This window comes from Taudactylus pleione, unplaced genomic scaffold (genome assembly GCF_031769625.1).
Source record: "Taudactylus pleione unplaced genomic scaffold, aTauple2 ptg000726l, whole genome shotgun sequence".
NCBI lineage: Eukaryota > Metazoa > Chordata > Amphibia > Anura > Myobatrachidae > Taudactylus > Taudactylus pleione.
In genome coordinates, this window is record NW_028285128.1 from 9,028,091 (window position 1) to 9,043,008 (window position 14,918).

Sequence of the window (14,918 nt, forward strand, 5' to 3'; positions counted from 1 at the left end):
TGTACTCTACTAGCCCTACTCCTGGTTGGTCCCTGGCACCCTTGCAAACCTGCATCGTGCTTCCTGCTGTGGATCAACTCCTGCTCCTTCTACCCACTCCCTCCCTGAACCTAAAATCCCAAACCTACCCATTCCTTCCTGAACCTGTTATTCCCAATTACCCAATCCAGCCTGCACCTGAGTTCCAGCCTTTGTCACAGCATTTCCAGATTACCCTGTTTAGCCCTCATTTCAGCATTACCTGATTTCCCTTCAGCCATTGTCACGTTATTCCAGTCCAGAGTCAAGTTCCAAGTTCTTCAGTTCAATCCATGTTATTCCAGTCCAGAGTCAAGTTCCAAGTTCACCAGTTCAACTCAACAAGTCTTCCTGCCGGTCCCAGTCCGGTTCCTCCAAGTTCCTGTCATTCATCATCAAAGGCAGTCCACACTGCTACATAAATCTTGCAATAGAGCTATCTACGTCATCTGTGGTTCCAGTCATGCCAGTCACCGTTGAATCCCACTCATCACCTGAGACAGGTAACGCACAGACACCATTCGTGACAGCGGCGGTGCAGCCAGTACATTACACCGACCTGGGCTCGCCACAATGAAGGGAGCCACAGCAGTATAATGAGTCTGACTCATTTTACGCCGTTCCCCTCTATGCCGTGGGCTGTAACAGGAGGAAGCCTGGATAGTTGTATATTTTGTTTGTTTAACTCATGTTTATTTAACAGAAAAAACCAAGCCATAAACCAATTGGTTTTTGATGTCCTTGTATAAACACGGTGGGATCATCTGCTAGGGAGCACTAAGCCTAGGGCATCAAATTGCTTAGGGCCGGCTCTGTCTGTAACCATACGAGATTCTACTGCGCAATCGCCAATGCGATATCAGTACTGCCTATGCACAGTTTTGCGCCATTTTTCCAGTGATTCCTGCAGTGCTGACAGAGAGGTCATTATTGTGAATTGGTACAGGGTGTGCAATGTGGCCCACCCGGAACCCTGGGGCCCTTGTGCCCCACACCTTGCACCCATTATAAATACACCTATGAGGATATCTGTCATTCATATCGGTCTCTGCAATATTAGCCTGCAAGTATATTGTTATAGTGTGAGAGAGATCCCATGCAATGACAGACAGAATATATAAACCACACTGATGAGTCATGGCCAGGAATTGAACTCATGACCTCAGAGCTGTGAGGCAGTAATGCCAATCACCACACCAACATAACACTACTGAGAATAACCAGATTTTGTCCAATGTATTGTCTTCAACCATTTTTAACTCATTTTATTGATGGGCATTTGTTTTAATTCATACATGCCTACTCTCCCGGAAGTTGCGGGAGGCTCCAGATTTTTCGGGTAACCCCCTGAACCCCTGGTAGAGTAGGCATTTCTCCCACATATTTGCCCACTTCCTAGTGAAGTGGGCAGAATTGGGAGAATTTCCACGGAAATCGGGGGTCCCTGAGTAGGGGGCGGGGCTTAATAACACGATTTTTCAAGATTCATGTCATTTGGCCGGGTCCCCTATTTAATTATGCGCTGTTCGAGGCAATTTGCCGCGAGGGACAGGGCTTAATTATGCGAACCGTCAGGCCCCACCCCCATCACCGCCCACCTACTTTTCCTCCACGGAGAAGCCTGGGGAGGAAAACTTAAAAGTAGGCAGGTATGTTTTAATTCCTTCCTATGATAACACCAGTTAAAATTACAATTCAAAATTGTTTTAAAAATAAATCAATTACATTTTTCAATCACACTTTCCCTTAATAATTGACTGTTGTGTTTTTTTTAAATAAACCAAATACCCTGGGCCTCCAATTTGGCACACTGCAGATTTCTCTGTGATTTTGCCATTGGATTTAAACGGAAACATTCTTAAAAGGCAAAACCAGGTTGGTTTTGTTTTATTTAAAAAAAAAAAAACTAAATCAAGCTGCAAAACAGCCAAACTGGTAAATAAATACCTGTATTACATTTGACCACCTGTCTTTCTTTTTGCACTAGACCCCATATTATAATCTCCTGCCTTGAATCGCCATTATTAGTCTGTGAATAAATGTATCTCACAGCTTGGTTCCTTAGAATGAATTGATGTAAATCATTTTCCTCAAACATCTCAGAGTGCAGCGACTGTACATAGAAGAGTTCAATTCTGCCAGATGCAAAATCTGACTCTTTTCCCTACAACTAAGCTCAGAGACATTGTTTTCTTGCTCTACAACCCCGCCAATGAGCAATGTAATGCATCACACCTATTATGTTATTATCAGTCTAATATAGAACTAATTACCTAATGAGAAAAGTAATTATCTAATGTGACATTGTTACCAAATTAAATACAAATATCACTTATGACATCAGAAGAGTCTGTCATTGTTTGAATAGTCTCTGAACCTTATTAGTGCAACGTTTTATTGGGGAAAGTACACAGAATTAATACAGAGCATGAAGCGCTAGGCTTCTGTTATTGTAGTGCTACCTACATGTACCAGCAGATTATATTACGTTCCAGAACGCTTTGTTGTCTTGTTTACTATACTTGGTGTCCCTAAAGCTGGCCACACACATAGCAATATTCTACATGGTTTGGCCGATTTCGACGAATCGTGATGACAAATCGTGTAAAATATGCCAAAATCGTGAGTCCCCACTCACGATCACGATGCGCGTCCCTGCAGGTCGCACATAGCATCTTCAGATCTGCCGTGCAGTAGGGCAGATCCAGGGGCAGAACTATGGGAGACAATGGAGGCGCCTGCCGCCGGGCTCTAGCTCTGAAGGGGGCACCTCCTCCATTGTCCACAACATATTCACCCCACTTAGGGCTGTAACTATGTACCCGGAGTGTACCATCATGGCCATGGCCCTTCACGGCACCTGAGAAGCCACCATACACTATTAGAGAGCACCGTGTCAGACCATCAGCTGCTGCCTTCGTCTATCTATAGCCTGTCCATGCGAATTGCTACATTACAGTGTCGGCGGCTGTGATGGGGGGCACCAAATTATAATTTGCCTCCGGGCGCCTGGGATGTATTTATGCCACTGGGCAGATCTAACAATCTGGGTCACAATGCACTGGGAAAAAAAAAAAAAAGTTAAGACACACGATAGATCTTAAGTCAGATTGGATGTTTTTTACTCCAAATCGTGTGTAGGATTGCCGGGGAGCTGTCGGGGGAGAGTTCAAGAGAAATCCTACACAATGTCGGATCGTGAGCACATCGCTATGTCTGTGGCCACCTTTAGAAACATTTTTCCTTTTTTCTCCGTTCACCACTAGACAGGAGATTTACTTTAATACTGACAGATCTCCTCCATCTTTTTGCCAAGAGCCACCTTTTGTGCGGGCATGGAGGGCATATGACTGGTGTCTAGTTTGTGTACCACAAAACATGCATTTTCAGGTCCTTCCTGCATAATCTGTATATACAGAACTTGTCTGCAGTGTAAAAACAGATAAATAAAATCATACTTGCCTATTCTCCCGGAAGTTGCGGGAGGCTCACAATTTTTCGGGTAGACCCCCACACCCTGGGAAGCGTAGGCACTTCTCCTGCATCCTGCCCACTTCCTAGAGAAGTGGGCAAGATACAGAGAAACTTACCTGCAATCGATGGATCTGCGAGGAGGAGACAGGGCCTAATGACACTAATGATACAACTCTATGATAATCACGTCATTTGAACCCGCCTCCTATTTAAATTTGCCCAAATTACTGTATTTTGCAGTGAGGGGGTGGGGACTAATGCTGTAAAATGCCTGGCCCCGCCTCAGTCACCTCCCTTCTGCTTCTTCTCTCCGGGCTGCTCCTGCAGAGGAAATCATAAAGGTAGGTAAGTATAAATAAAATCAATTGTAATCTTATATTTCTTGATAGAAAGTATACAGTCCATGTTATTTGTGTCCTACTAATGCAGCTGCCAGCTAGTATACAATCCATGCTATCTGTGTGCTACTAATGCAGCCAGTATACAATCCATGTTCTGTGCCCTACTAATGCAGTTAGTATAAAATCAATGTTATCTGTGCCCTACTTATGCAGCCAGTATACAATCCATGCTATCTGTGTGCTACTAATGCTGCCAGTATACAATCCATGTTATCTGTGCCCTACTAATGCAGCCAGTATATCATCCATGTTATCTGTGTCCTACTAATGCAGCTAGTATATCATCCATGTTATATGTGTCCTACTAATGCAGCCAGCAGGGCCGGTTCTAGACATTGTGGAGCTCAGGGCGAAAGTTCCCAGTTGCGCCCCCCCACCCCAAAAATAAAAAAATACTTTTTTTAGATGGCGATCCTCTGCGCGTGCTGAAAGCGCGAGCGCTTCTGGAAAGCGGATGTGTCCTTGCGGAACACCCCCAATTCATCACACTGTGGGGCATGCCCGGCACTTACGAAGGTGCTGGGCTTCCCCCAAGCTCTCCCGTCATGGCGAATAATTGCCATGTGCAGTAATGCACCTTACACAGTATGTCTTACACAGTAATGCCCTGTATAACACATTATGCCACACACAGTAGTGCCCTTTATAACACATTATGCCACACGTAGTAATGCCCTGTGTAACATTATGCCACACGCAGTAATTCCCTGTATAACACATTATGCCACATGCAGTAATGCCCTTTATAACACATTATGCCACATGCAGTAATGCCCTATATAACACATTATGCCACACACAGTAATAACCTGTATAACACATTATGCCACACGCAGTAATGCCCTGTATAATACATTATCTCCAATTAAAATTACGCCACACAGAAGTCCCTTATTCATGTTATGACACACAGTGGTGCCCCTTTTACACAATGCCCAAATGAGTGCCCCTTAAACACAAGGCCCACAGTAGTAGTGCCCCTAATACAATGCCCACAGTAGTAGTGCCCCTAATACAATGCCCACAGTAGTGGTGTCCCTTACACAATGACTCCAGTAGTGGTGCCCCCCATTGCAGTGCCCTCAGTAGTGCCCACAGTGGTAATGCCCCCAGTCTTAATGCCCCCATTGGTAATTTCCCATATAGTAGTGCCCCCCTTATAGATGTTCCTCCAGTAGTAATGCCCCCTGTTGTAATGCCCCCAGTAGTAATGTCCCCGTATAGTTGTGCCCCCAGTAGTAATGTCCCCCTATAGCCATGCCCCCAGTAGTAATGCCCCTTATAGCAATGCCCCCCTATAGCCATGCCCCCAGTAGTAATGCCCCCTATAGCCATGCCCCCAGTAGTAATGCCCCTTATAGCCATGCTCCCAGTAGTAATGCCCCTTATAGCCATGCCCTCAGTAGTAATGCCCACTATAGTCATGCCCCCAGTAGTAATGCTCCCCTGTAGCTATGCCTCCTGTAGCTATGCCTCCTGTAGCCATGCCCCCTATAGCCATGCCCCTTATATGCCCCCCATAGCCATGCCCCCAGTAGTAATGCCCCTGATAGCTATGCCCCCAGTAGCCATGCCCCTTATAGCAATGCCCCCAGTAGTAATGCTCTTTATAGCCATGCCCCCAGTAGTAATGTCCCTTATAGCCATGCCCTCAGTAGTAATGCCCCCTATAGCCATGCCCCCAGTAGTAATGCTCCCTTGTAGCCATGCCCCCTATAGCCATGCCCCTTATATGCCCCCCTATAGCCATGCCCCCAGTGCTGGTGCTTCTGAAAAAAAACAAAAAACAAAATATAAACAAAATACTTACCTTAAGCCCCGCTCCTGCATCTGCTGCTGTCCGGTCCGACCGCGGCTCCACCACGTATCTATGGGAGAGACGTCATTACATCATGACGTCCCTCCCATAGTGCTCTCTGTAGGAGCAGGAGCTCAGGAGTGAGCTGTGGCTCCTCGCATCTATGGGAGAGACGTCATGATGTCCCTCCCACAGTGCTCTCTGCCGGAAGCCGGAGCTCAGATGTGAGCTCTGGCTTTTGGCTGCCGCTGGGAGGGAGCCGGGTGCCTGCTGATAACAAATATCAGCGGTGGGAGCCCGGAAAATGCAGCCTCCCTGCGGCGGAAGCTAGCGGCGGGGGAAAGCGGTGCTGGGGTTTGTTTTTTTTTCAGAGATTTTTTTTTGCCTCTCCTGGGGACTCAGTGGTGACCTCTAGGGGCCGGCGCTCCGGGCGACTGCCCTGTTAGCCCGCCCCTAGAACCGCCACTGGCAGCCAGTATACCATCCATGTTATATGTGTGCTACTAATGCAGCCAGTATACCATCCATGTTATCTGTGTGCTACTAACGCAGCCAGTATACAATCCATGTTATCTGTGTGCTACTAATGCAGCCAGTATACAATCTATGTTATCAGTGTGCTACTAATGCAGCCAGTGTTCAGTTCATGTTATCTGTGTGCCACTAATGCATACAAATCATACCTCCTAACTGTCCCCATTTAGGTGGGACAGTACCGCTTTTCGGGCACTATCCCGCTGTCCCACTTTCGCGCCCCAGTGTTCTGTGTTGTGGGGGAGCTTGGGAGGCCCCTCTCACCCACTGCTTTGCTTGGCAGAGCAAGTAGTGAATAGATGCTATGTGCATGCATACTTTGTCTATTCACAGGAGAGAGAGACTGGGGGCAGGTACCCAGCATGATGAAAACGGAGCATGTAATATACCATGTCATGGACAGCCGCCGTACTGTATTGCTAATCTTATGCATTAAGCACTATTTTACTCTAAGCTGCCACCTCTCTCATGTCACTCCCCGGCTTGTTGTACAGGTGCATTACTGTATACAGAGTGGTTTGCATGACAACCCTCCTGTTTGAACTACAAAAAGCATTTCTCAGTCAGGGCTGCTGTGCTCTTGACTGAACGGCCCAGAGCACTCAAGTATCCGCAGCTAGTTTTATGTTTATAGCAAAATAAACAAAATCATGAAAGTAAATTTTAGCCTGTCCAGCTCTAACTAAAAAGAAGTATTACTCTTTAAGTGTGAGAGGACCTAATGTTCAACTCACACAAAACAGCATTTAAATACAGCACTTCTATAAAGACATAGCAATGCCTCTCAACGGGTCTGTCACCCTGCTCCCCAGGTAGTGAGAGACTGACACACCCTTTATCAGCCTCTCACAGGTGGTCTGGCAGTTAAGGCTGCTGATTTGCATCTGTCTACCAGACAGAAGCTAAAAACCTGGAGCATATATATCTCCCTTTTTACAATTTTCCCAGTGTTTGCCACATATCTTCTGTTTTAAGCTCTTTATATTCAGACATCCATTTCAACTAAGCATGAGCTTGCATTTCCTAAAAGATAGTTCCTGAGTGTTTCTAATGCCCACTTAATTGCCAATGCTTCTCTTTCAATAGTGGCATGTACATTCAGTTTTCTACTTAAATAGATAAGAGGATGCTTTTTACCCTCTTTGTTCTGAAACAGAACAGTGCTTACCCTACATCTGATAGGGGATTCACAATCCCGACGCTGGAATGCCGGCTAGGGATTTATGACAGGCGTCATAATCCCCATGCCAGAATGCAGAACGACGTGGGCCTGAACGAAGTAAGTCCGGGCGTCCACCCCGGGGGGGACTTAGGGTTAGGCACCCCCAGGAAGGGTTAGGGTTAGGCTAGGGGAAGGATGGGTTAGGGTTAGGCACCCCCCCGGGAGGGTTAGGTTTAGGGTGAGGTGGGTTAGGTTTAGGTACTAACGGGGGGGAGGTTAGGGTTAGGCACCGCTAAAGAAGGGTTAGGGGAGGGAGAGGGAAGGGTTAGCTGTACTTACCTCCGCTGTCGGGATTTCCTCCCTTCGGCCAGCTGCTGTCAGGATTTGAACCGGCGGCTATACAGTCGATGGCAATACAATCCCATTCCATCTGATACATCTGATTCCACTACAAATTCATTTTTAAAGTAAGGTGTCAACAAAACTGTTTGGGTGCACAATGCTACCGTCATGCCTGAAAAGCCTTTTCTATCTCAGAAGGCCACTTAACCATAACTTTTACCCTTGCTAAAATCAGTGAAAGGGACAGCAATGGTGACAGAATTGGATATGAACTTTCTATAATACCATGTGATTCCTAGGAAAGCTCTCACCTGATTCTTATTTAGGGATTGTGGTTAATGTTGTATTCCCTCAGTTTTATTAAGTTGGGGCTTTATTAAACCTCTGCCTATGGTGTGTCCAAGATACTTCACCTCTTCCATCCCTAAGCCTGTCAACCCTGCCTAACAGATGGAATCCAACACTGCTTGTACCCTGGGTAAGACTGCTAATCAGGGATATACTGTAGATGACTGCATCATTGAGACAAGCAGCAGCATACTGTCTATGAAGCCTTAGAATTTTATCCATCATTCTCTGAAAGGAGGTGGGTGCCCCATGTAACATCTTGTTTTGGAACAGATCCCCCGGTGCAGAAAGAGCTGTCTTCTCTTTTCCACTGTCTGTCAATGGCACTTGCCAGAACCCTTTGGTTAAGTTTATGTTTCCAGCACATCAATTAGTTCATCCACATGAGGCATTGGGTAGGCATCAAACGTAGATACACTATTTAATTCACCCTAAATCATTGCAGAAGAATGAGCTGCTGTCGGGTTTTGGAATGAGTACAGTGAGACTTGACCAACCATTTTTAAATTCAACAATATCTTTCGCCTACATTTTTCTTACATTTCTTTAGAGAATGCCTCTCATTGGGCTTCTCATATGCTATAGGGCTTTAGGTTAACCTTAACCCCTGGTTCAGTGATTGTCATGTTTAATGACTGTTTTACCTGGTATGTCAGAAAAAAAATCTCTATTTCTTATGAGAAATTCTTTAGCCTCATGCAGTTGAATACTTGAGAAATTTGTGTATTATTATTTCGGGGACCAAAGATACCGAGGTTACCAGAGAGACCGGGGTAGCTGACAGGGCTTCTCTATCCTTCAGAGGTTTTATATGGTAGATCAGTTCTGGCTTTCTTATCCCAGGACTGGTAAACTTTATAATTAACCTCACCCATTTTTTCTATTTCAAATGGTCTTTGCCACTTTGACAATAATGTACTTTCTCCCGTGGGTACCAAATAAGTACTCTGACCCCAGGAGCAAAGGTCATTATGATTGAACACTCTTGTTGTGCTTGCTGGGCCTCTTCCAAGTGCTCTCACTATCGGCAGCTATTCTTTCCTGCATTTGAGAACATGTTTTATAAGAACTGGGTTGCTCCTCCCAAGTCTCATATGCAATATCCAGCAATCCCCTTGGGTGTCTCCTATACAGCAATACAAAATAGAGGTTGCTCATATCAGCTTAATGTTTTTTACAGATGCTTGTAATGGGAGGGGTTTACTATGTGCTACAGAAAAAAAAGAAATAAAAGGTTTCCCTCCAGCACACTGCAAAAATACCAACAAAAAGGCTTGAACACTACATGATCATAGAAATCCAGAGGTCTTTGTTGCATATAATTGCAAATTAATTAAGCACCGGGCCGTGTCAAGGTACCCCAGAAACCTCCAAATAGCACTACAGGAATCAGCACACCCTCCCAGTGCTGGTCCCATCCATACCAGCAATACAAAATAGTGGATGCTCATATCAGCTTTTTATCATATCATGTTTTTCACCATGTCTCCTATACAGCAAATCAAAAGGCAAGAACCTGTGGAAGATTGTGTAACTTCTTTAATGGCCAGCAATAAATAGGGTAACAAATAATCCTGATCTTTCCCAACTTTATCTTCCACTTTCTTTAGCATATGCATTAAAGTTTTGTTAAACCTCTCCACTAAGCCATCAGTCTGAGGGTGCTACACGGAGGTCCATAAATCTATGGACAGCTACAGCCTGCCGCTGCCGCTGCCCTATCCCCACAGCAGGGACAGTGCTGTCCCTGCTGCGGCGGCTGCCGGCTCCAGGCTGTATGCAGGGATCTTGCGATACTTGCGAGATCCCGCGCATGCTCAGTGGAGCCGGCCGGGACTGAGACAGAGCGCATCAGCACTAGGCTGATGCGCTGCGGTCTCTTGCGGGTAGCGCCGGAGGGGGGAGTTAACGCTCCCCCTCTCGAGCCAATCTCATCGGTAGTACTTCCTGCTTTGCCTCGGTAAAGAGGCGAAGGAGGAAGCGTTATAGCGGCACGTTAAGTGCCGCTATAATATATTTACCACGATGAGACAAGCAGACTTCTATAATGTGGCCTGAGAGCACGGTACTGACACTTGAGGCAGGGTGTTCAGTATTCAGACACATTTTTATGGATTCCTGGCCAGAAAAACCACTGCACAATTCTTTCAGAGGTTTTTTTCTACCCCTAGCTGTCCTGCAGTTATGTGACCATGAGCCAGGTCTAACACATTTCTCCTATATGTCTTAGGAACTATCAATTGTTCCACAGTATCTTCTCCTTGCTTGGTCACTTGGTTCAACAAATCTTGACGTACTGTCATGTGAGGGTATGACAACCTACTATCAGGCTCTACTGGGTTTCCATCAACCACTTTTACATTCTATCTAGCGTTTACAAGAGTAAGGTCTTTAAACTGTTCTGAGGCAAAGAGCTATTTTCTTACTTCAAGATCAGGCATACCGTCAGCTGGATCAACAACATTTTCTACTTCAGTAGAAGGTACATAATTCTGCACCCCACTGCTGGTCCCATCATTCTCTGACTCCCCAATCACATAAAAAAGAGGAAACACTTCACACTCATGGAAAACTCCCACTGCCACTGTATCAGTAACATTATCAAATGGGTCTGGGTTTTTACTTCTGTAATATATTGGGTTTCTCACAGCTTCCAGAAGTGGGAAAAATCTCTCCCCAATATAGAATCATACATCAAAGAAGGAACTAATCCCAGAGTGACTACTGTAAGACCACACTGTGTTTTTATGTTAACCTCGGCATTAACATAATACCAAGTATCCTTGTGTATACAGGTTGTACCAATAGTTTGTCCCTGATGTTTTGAGGGGTTCACCAACTCTGCTTTGACTATAGTAACTAGTTAACCAGAATCTAACAGTGTCTCTACCCATTAGCCTTCTACAGTAATTATAGACATTTGTTTATGTGGCTCAGCCTGTCGGTCTGCAGTGCAGGCTAGCTGAGCAAAAGAAAGATACTCTGTGAGTTACATATGTAGTATCACATTGCATAGGTTCAGAAGAAAGTAAACAATTAGCAGCAACATGGCCCAAGCCACCATTAAAACATCTGATTACAACCCCCCTGACACAGCTGGCCAGTCTCAAGGTCCCAAGCCTACAGACTTTGGATTTTCAACTTCATTCCAACAGTCAGCACGCTTTTCCCCTGGAACAGTCTTACCTGAAATCACTGGAGATAACTGTTGCTTGTCGGCTCTTGGGGTATTCTCAACAGTTCCTCAGCTGCCACATACCTCTCCACCATTTCCACCAGCTGGCCTACTGATTTAAGGTCCCAGTGACTCACCCACCTACACAGAACTGCAGGCAATGACCATAGTCATTGGTCCATAACGATCTGTGGCCCTGTTGCAGTCTATGACTGTAGCCACTTCTTGCTGAGATGGATGAGGTTGTGCATTTGAGAGCGGGGAGGTTTGTCCACTTGGTATCCCCAGCAATAAACTTATGCTCAAACAGACATTGTGACATCTGATCGAGTTAGAATTTCAGCTTTTAGTTTGTCATATCCCTTGGCTCAAGTCAAAATATGCCTTATGTGGTTCCCCTGACAGAAAGGGTGCCAAAAGGCCTGTCCACTGAATTTTAGGCCAACTTTCCTTTTCAGCTGTTCTCTCAAAAATGGTTAAATAGGCTTCAACATCATCACTCTTCAGGGGCGGATTGGGCCACCGGGAAAGTTCCCAAAGGGCCGGTCCCCTCTCCCCCCTGCTGGGCCGCTTTACACAGGCTGACCGGCCGGCGGCTCTAACAGCCACTACCATGATAGGGGCTCAGCTCGGAAATCGCAGCGGTCATGCGCAGAAGCTCATTCAGTAGTGAGATGGCAGAGGGAGGGCTGCTGTGTATGCCGAGCCGCAGCAGCTCCTCCCGTGGGGCATTGCGGAGCATGCGAGTGACACCTCACGGCTTCGCCTCCAGCAGCAGGAGCCAGGAAGGGGAGAAGGGGCAGGCCGCAGGGGTGGCAAGGCTGTTTCAGGACTGGAGCGAGCGGCTGCGACACTGTGTGAGTCACAATTTATCCACATGATGTGACATACTGTATGACTCCTTTTATATATATATATATATATATATATCACATCCCATAAGTTGTGTTGTGATAGTTATTTAGGTGATGCCTAGGATGTGATGTGATTATAATTTTATGATCACATAACATCCCAGGCATCACCTAAACAACTATCAGGACATGTGGTTTGGGATGTGAAATATATATACTGTATATAGATAGATATTTAAGGTGTCCTATGTGTTTGTGTTACTTTAATATCATGCACACTGACATTTATGTAGGTTGCACATGTAATTAGCTATTTAGAGTAGATTGTGCTATTTAAAGAAAATGTGTGTCTCTCTCTCTCTCTCTCTCTCTCGTCAAAATGGAATGGGCCCCAGAATTGATTACTTTAGGTGTATCCAAATTGCTCAAGAGATCGTCTAGTGTGTACCCAGCTTAACCCCAACCTCCCCCTTGTGCCTAAACCTTAATACTTAACATCTGGATTGTGGTGCTGGTATTATGAGTCCCGGGATGTCAACTACATCCCCTCTGTATGAATCTACTATATTAATTGGTACTTCTTGTGCTCGTGATTTTAGAATATATAATAGTTGCGTCCAACTCAGAATCAGGCCGTCTGAGGAGGAAACCTGCCCCCCTTGATAGTGCCCCCTCATCAGACCACGCCTCAAATAGGGCTGCTTCCAGAAATTTCCCGGGCTGGTTTTCCAACCCAATCCGCCCCTGTCACTCTTGGTCATTTTTTGCAAAAAATGACTAGCCTTTATGGAGCTGGAGCTAGTTGTGATGTTCCTGGAAGCATTTCCAGACAGTTCTGCCAGATGCTGCACCTCCTCTTTGAAGGCTTTGCGGTTTTGGTGCTGCTGACTCTGGTTTTCCTCAGCATCCATTTGTTGTTGTCTCCAAAGTTCATCAATGGCCAATCGCTGCTGCCTCCGTATCTCCTCAACATCAAATTGTTGTTGCCTCCAGGCTTCCTCAATGGCTAATTGCTGCAACATTTTAGCTTCTTGCTGTGCAGCTGTAGCCTTTAGCAGTGCTTTAACAATGTCTTCCATGTTATCTTATGGTGTAGGTGGGAAGCAGAATCTGGCTTCCCACCTACAGGACTTAGAGGGGGGAATAGGGTTAGGCACTGGGGGGAAGGTTAGGGTTAGGGGGGAGGTTAGGTTAGTTAATACTTACCTTGGTACGATCGGGATTTTCAGCCATTTCGGCCATTCCGTCTGTCACTGTAAGTTTATTATAGCTGCAATTTAAGTGCAATGCTTGCATTCTCCACGTTGTGTGGCTAGATCAGGTTATCATCTTTCCATTTCTAATAATTCATTGCAGCCAATTGTGATGCTCAGAAAATTACACCTTCTAGGAAGCTTCACTTAAATAATTTTCTTTTCTCTTACCTGACATTTTCCCTTTGTTAACACTGCTGTATTGTGGCTTACAAAGTATATTTTATACATGCTATAGAATTGAATTCATTTTGTCAATTGACATTCCTATATTAATTTCCCTTTCTTAGATGGCTTACAAATAAATGCTCTTATTTGTTCATTGTACTTCCTCCTATCCACTCATCTACTGTCATTGAATTAATTCTCTTATTTCTCCATATTCTTGTCCTCTAGGAATCATTATTATCTGGCATTTAAACATTTAAGCTTTCTGTGAATTTACAATGAACATTTGTTGGTCCTGACAGTTGATTCTTCAAAAGGATCAATGATAACAATGTGCAGTATGGCCAAAGCACAAACCACCTAACAGCTAATGTGAGTCTTGTGTGTAAGTCACATAACCTTAAATAAAATAATATTGAAAATCAATCGTGATCAACATGTTAAAGATTGTTTGGTAACAAGAAGGGAATCCAATAATCAGCGCAGCCCAGCAATGCACCAACACAAACCCACCACGTGCATTGCAGGCGGAGTCCATCCTATGCCTATGGGTGCTTACAACACGAAACCAAAAAGGGTATCCAACTCGACCTTGCAACATAAAAATTCACCCAGTTAGGTGTAGTGCTGCCCCCAGTGGGGTGGTTCAGACTTCATTTAAGATGAGTGCAGCCAAAAGATCAGATCAACTGCACCCAAGCTGACTGATCTGCTGTTCTTCCCTCAATCAATAAATAGCCAAAAACTAAAGGATGAGAGGGAGGCAAATTCTTCACAAAGAGGCTTATACAGTACCATGTGATTACAAACCTTAAATAAACCAAACTATAACCCCCACCCCTTAGAACTAACTAGCTAAAAATATACAATGTGACACCTCACAATTCAGCACATCGCCTCGTGATTTAACCCTTGCCAGGCATACTCTGCCTTCTGCCGGTGCAGTAGCTAGTGCTCCCGGCACCCGGTGCAGGCCACGCCCCTCCACGTGACATCAGGTGGAGGGGCGTGGCCTGCACCCTGTGTTGGGAGTGGGTAATTACAGCAATGCCCGGAGCATCCTATTGATGCTCCAGGGTGCTGTAAGTGCAGTATTGTGATGCTGGAGCATCCTAAGGACTCACCAGGCAGCACTGCTGCAGAGATTCTGGCAGCAGGGTGCTGTTACAGGCACCCTACTAGCCAGATGCAGGAACTGTGGATGAGCAGCGGTGCCGTTCACAGAGACTGCGCTCTGTGCGGCCGCACTGCTCGCACACCCCTAGTTATGGCCCTGCCTTCTGCTCTTCTGTAGACAACCGAACATCGCAACCATATGTTCTTGTTGTGCCTCATTCCAAAACCTCCCCCATCCTCATATTACTTGCTGCTATAATAATATATTCTCTTCT

At 45.4% G+C, this 14,918-nt stretch overlaps 1 protein-coding gene across 1 annotated transcript in view; it reads left to right on the top strand.

The window, feature by feature from the left end:
* The first annotated feature begins 483 nt into the window (after positions 1 to 483).
* GRAP2 (GRB2 related adaptor protein 2) overlaps positions 484 to 14,918 on the top strand; it is a 119,585-nt gene continuing 105,150 nt past the window's right edge. The window contains exon 1 of the mRNA XM_088456885.1: positions 484 to 521. The gene's annotated coding sequence lies outside the window, so the exon portion shown is untranslated. The remainder of the gene's footprint in view (positions 522 to 14,918) is intronic.